The sequence below is a fragment of the Penaeus japonicus genome, unplaced genomic scaffold (genome assembly GCF_977035675.1).
Source record: "Penaeus japonicus unplaced genomic scaffold, GWHDUDI00000001_assembly GWHDUDI00000027, whole genome shotgun sequence".
Taxonomy (NCBI): Eukaryota; Metazoa; Arthropoda; class Malacostraca; order Decapoda; family Penaeidae; genus Penaeus; species Penaeus japonicus.
This window is the reverse complement of record NW_028234429.1, coordinates 13,276,446-13,281,445: the sequence shown is the minus strand read 5'-3', so window position 1 is coordinate 13,281,445 and position 5,000 is coordinate 13,276,446. Positions and strand designations below refer to the sequence as shown.

The 5,000-nt window shown below is 47.2% G+C and overlaps 1 protein-coding gene across 1 annotated transcript in view; it reads right to left on the bottom strand.

Moving 5' to 3' along the window:
* Positions 1-3,845: 3,845 nt before the first annotated feature.
* The window catches only part of ptc (protein patched), a 101,808-nt gene continuing 100,653 nt past the window's right edge, over positions 3,846-5,000 (bottom strand). Inside the window, exon 19 of the mRNA XM_086552614.1 lies at positions 3,846-4,270. The gene's annotated coding sequence lies outside the window, so the exon portion shown is untranslated. The remainder of the gene's footprint in view (positions 4,271-5,000) is intronic.

Genomic DNA, 5,000 nt, shown 5'->3' with positions numbered 1-5,000 from the left:
CCTTCACTTCCCTGACACATTTATTTTTTGCACTGTCCATATCAGGCGTGTCAGTCAACCGCCAGTCTTTTGTTTTCTTTGCAAGCAGTAGCGGAAATGACGTCATTCGCACTGACGCCATGTCCTATAGATCGGTCCGGGTTAGAGATACGGCCTTCACTTCCATAAATAAGAATTTTTATACAACGAACATTTCATGGGAGCAAAGGAAACAGGTACTTCACTGGACACTGTCTACACATACTGACCTTCTGAATAATAAAAAAGAAACAACAACTGTGATCCTTGCCTTCTTTAGCGATATTGGAGAAGAAAAAAAAAACTATATATAAAATGCATAGGGAACACTGAGGCTTCCCATGACGAAATATTTGAGGTAAGAAAACACAGGTATGTCTTGCTCTTACGCACCTAACTCTTTTTTTTTTTGTTCTCAAAAAATGAAAGAAATGCGTAACGTAAGGGGGGAAAAAAGTTTCGATTTATAATACTGGTACATACTGCTTGCGCCTCCTTGTAACGAGCGAGACATAGCGGGCTAATTGGCAGTTCGTTACAGTGGGGTGGGGGTGTAGAGGGGAGGGGGAGGGGTTGCCCTGAACTTAGGTTACAAATCATACAAATATATTTTTTTTTTCGAGAGTAAAATGCACTACCATTAAGAAAATAGTGCTGAAAGTATTGCTTTAAAACTGCGTGTGAACGTGGGAGATTTTTATGGTACAAGAAAATCTATCTTACAAAGTTACCTCTAGCGAACAACGTGATTTACATAGCATCAAGCATATTGTATATAGTGTTACTACTATCTGAGAAATGACGTAATGAACTTCATGATTTTTTTTTTCGTTTTGTTTTTGTTTACATTTTCTGAGAATGACATGAGGATCCACTAAAGGAATTAATGGAATTCATATTTGTTTTGTTTTTTTCTTCTTGTTTCCTAGAAGTATCGTAACTTCTGGAGGAAAAAAAAAAATACTTGAGGGACGAGGAGGTAGTTGAAGGTCTGGGAGAGTGGGGGGGAGGTTGTTGTGGGGGGGTGGGTGAGGGGGGGGAGAGAGGGGGGTCTAAAACATCTCGGAAGGAACCACTGCTTGTTTATGAAAATGGTTCCAATTTGGCCTTTCTTGAAGGAAAGAGGGAAGGAGCGAGGGATGGGGGTGGGTGTGGAGTGGTTAGATTTTCTTGAAGGAAAGGCGGGAAAGTTGAAGGTGGGGGGGCGAAGGGTTAGACGTCTCGAATCTTCTATGGGGAGTCTTGGGACGCCCTGGGGAGAAGGTGTACTGGCAAATGTAGTTGGAGTTTTTGGAAGAAGGTCTGTACTTAAAAATTTGTTTCTCCCCTGAACTGAGACTCGGGGACGGAACGAACATGGGGGGTTAGGGGGTGAGGGGCAGAGGGGGAGGGGAGGGGGGGTCGACTCTTGATCCGGTGTGTCGGTCTGTACATCTTATACTGTCCGGTCACTGGAGCTTTTGTTTGAAGATCACGTCTCACAAGAAGGCGCTGGCAAGGGACAAAAGATGCTTTGACGAGTGGAGTAACTGAGTTCGATTCGGCTTGTTTGATTTTGGCTTCGGCTTCCCGGCGGAGGCCCCGCTAGCACCATTTCGGAAGAGGCAGAGGCGAACCTGCAAAGAAAAGAAGAAACAAATATTAGTTAACATAAATCAAGCGGCTAGACTTCACATACAAATACTTTTATGTGTACTAGATTTGAGTGATTTCAATAACATAAATATGCGAAAGGCATTGCAATTGCCATCGTAATCAATTTCCTAGTAGCTAGTGATTTTTTTTCTCCATGGGAATCATAAAAAAATAATTGCACAGTAATAGCAGATTATGTGTGCACCCTAAATGCAACAACATGCAGTGTCCTTACAGTTACCAATCTCTATGCAAACTAACTTTCTAATTCTGACAGTTTCGGGGTTCGTAATGATAGCGACGTGTCCGCCCTAACCTGCCTAACTATCTCTTAAACCCTGCGTAGTTAAAGTTATGGAGATTAATTTCTCTCAGCTTACGCCATTTTCTCCAGGAAGAGAGAAAGAAAAGAGAGAGAGAGAGAGGGGAAAAAAGGTGAGCGCTGAGGTAACGTAGCACCTGAGAGCTCGAGTCGTGTCGGCAATACTACGAAACAACTCATAATATGAAACCGACTATAATCTCCCTTTCCTCGCGCTGCGCCCGCCGCGCCGTCTCTGTTTCTGGAGGCCGTAGAAGCGAATGTGCAAGCACGAAGGCGCGAGGGTTACGCCCGAGACCGTGGCCCTGGCTATTACAAATAAAGTCAGCTCTGGGCACGCGACAATCGCCCTTATGGGGCTTAATAAGGCAAAACTCCGGCCGAGCGAGAGGAGGGTTCCGCCCCTGTGGCCGGCCTCCTCGCGTCGCCCATTTAGATAACCCAAAACCGCGAGAGGAGACATTCCGCAGATTACGGCTGGCCCGGGTTATCTACCTCGGCCCACCGCCACGAGGCTCCGCTACCTTAACTTACGATACCTGTGCGCCCCTAGCTACCCCCCTTCACCCACCCCCCTCCCCTTCCCCTTCGCCCCCACAACCACCCGCTTCGCCCTCTCGGGGCACAACGCAACCGGCACTGGTGGCACAGCCAGCAGGGTCACGCGGCGGTGGTAGTTCAAGGCGGAGATGGGTGGTAGAGGTGTGCGGGGTGGGGGTGGTAGAAGGAGGCGTAGAGAGTAGGGGGGGTAGGGGGTAGGTGAGACGCGTTGTATACGCCCTTCTTGCCCCGCCGCGCCACACACCTCGCCGTGGATTGAGACATCAACGTCAGACCAGGTAAATACACCCGACCCCGCTACACCGACCAGCCCGCCCACCGCCCACCCCCTCGAGCCCACACACAACCAGCGTGCCTATACCAAGGGGGGAGGGGGGAGGAGAAAGGGTGAGAGGGTTAGACGTCTCGAATCTTCTATGGGGAGTCTTGGGACGCCCTGGGGAGAAGGTGTACTGGCAAATGTAGTTGGAGTTTTTGGAAGAAGGTCTGTACTTAAAAATTTGTTTCTCCCCTGAACTGAGACTCGGGGACGGAACGAACATGGGGGGTTAGGGGGTGAGGGGCAGAGGGGGAGGGGAGGGGGGGGTCGACTCTTGATCCGGTGTGTCGGTCTGTACATCTTATACTGTCCGGTCACTGGAGCTTTTGTTTGAAGATCACGTCTCACAAGAAGGCGCTGGCAAGGGACAAAAGATGCTTTGACGAGTGGAGTAACTGAGTTCGATTCGGCTTGTTTGATTTTGGCTTCGGCTTCCCGGCGGAGGCCCCGCTAGCACCATTTCGGAAGAGGCAGAGGCGAACCTGCAAAGAAAAAGAAAGAAAAATCATTAGTTAACATAAATCAAGCGGCTAGACTTCACATACAAATACTTTTATGTGTACTAGATTTGAGTGATTTCAATAACATAAATATGCGAAAGGCATTGCAATTGCCATCGTAATCAATTTCCTAGTAGCTAGTGATTTTTTTTTCTCCATGGGAATCATAAAATAATAATTGCACAGTAATAGCAGATTATGTGTGCACCCTAAATGCAACAACATGCAGTGTCCTTACAGTTACCAATCTCTATGCAAACTAACTTTCTAATTCTGACAGTTTCGGGGTTCGTAATGATAGCGACGTGTCCGCCCTAACCTGCCTAACTATCTCTTAAACCCTGCGTAGTTAAAGTTATGGAGATTAATTTCTCTCAGCTTACGCCATTTTCTCCAGGAAGAGAGAAAGAAAAGAGAGAGAGAGAGAGAGAGAGAGAGAGAGAGAGAGAGAGAGAGAGAGAGAGAGAGAGAGAGAGAGGGGAAAGGGAGAGGGTGGGGGGGGGCGAAGGGTTAGACGTCTCGAATCTTCTATGAGGAGTCTTGGGACGCCCTGGGGAGAGGGTGTACTGGCAAATGTAGTTGGAGTTTTTGGAAGAAGGTCTGTACTTAAAAATTTGTTTCTCCCCTGAACTGAGACTCGGGGACGGAACGAACATGGGGGGTTAGGGGGTGAGGGGCAGAGGGGGAGGGGAGGGGGGGGTCGACTCTTGATCCGGTGTGTCGGTCTGTACATCTTATACTGTCCGGTCACTGGAGCTTTTGTTTGAAGATCACGTCTCACAAGAAGGCGCTGGCAAGGGACAAAAGATGCTTTGACGAGTGGAGTAACTGAGTTCGATTCGGCTTGTTTGATTTTGGCTTCGGCTTCCCGGCGGAGGCCCCGCTAGCACCATTTCGGAAGAGGCAGAGGCGAACCTGCAAAGAAAAAGAAAGAAAAATCATTAGTTAACATAAATCAAGCGGCTAGACTTCACATACAAATACTTTTATGTGTACTAGATTTGAGTGATTTCAATAACATAAATATGCGAAAGGCATTGCAATTGCCATCGTAATCAATTTCCTAGTAGCTAGTGATTTTTTTTTCTCCATGGGAATCATAAAATAATAATTGCACAGTAATAGCAGATTATGTGTGCACCCTAAATGCAACAACATGCAGTGTCCTTACAGTTACCAATCTCTATGCAAACTAACTTTCTAATTCTGACAGTTTCGGGGTCCGTAATGATCGCGATGTCTCCGTCCTAATCTGCCTAACTATCTCTTAAACCCTGCGTAGTTAAAGTTATGGAGATTAATTTCTCTCAGCTTACGCCATTTTCTCCAGGAAGAGAGAGAGTAGAAGGAGAGAGAGTGAGAGAGGGGGAGAGGGAGAGAGAGAGAGAGTGAAGAGGGGAGAGGGGAGAGAGAGGGGAAAGGGAGAGGGGGGGGGGAGAGGGGATGAACTTTTAGACCAACTCCCAAGACGTTTGATGGCGTCTTTAAACTGATGGTGTTCGTGGTAATATTAATGATGATGATGTTGGGATGGAGGCAGGATGTGCTGCGGGGAATGTGTTGGTGTTTTCGCTTTCTTAACTCGCAAGCACTCCTTTGCATATTCTACTTACACACGTACACGCATAAGCCTATACGTACACGC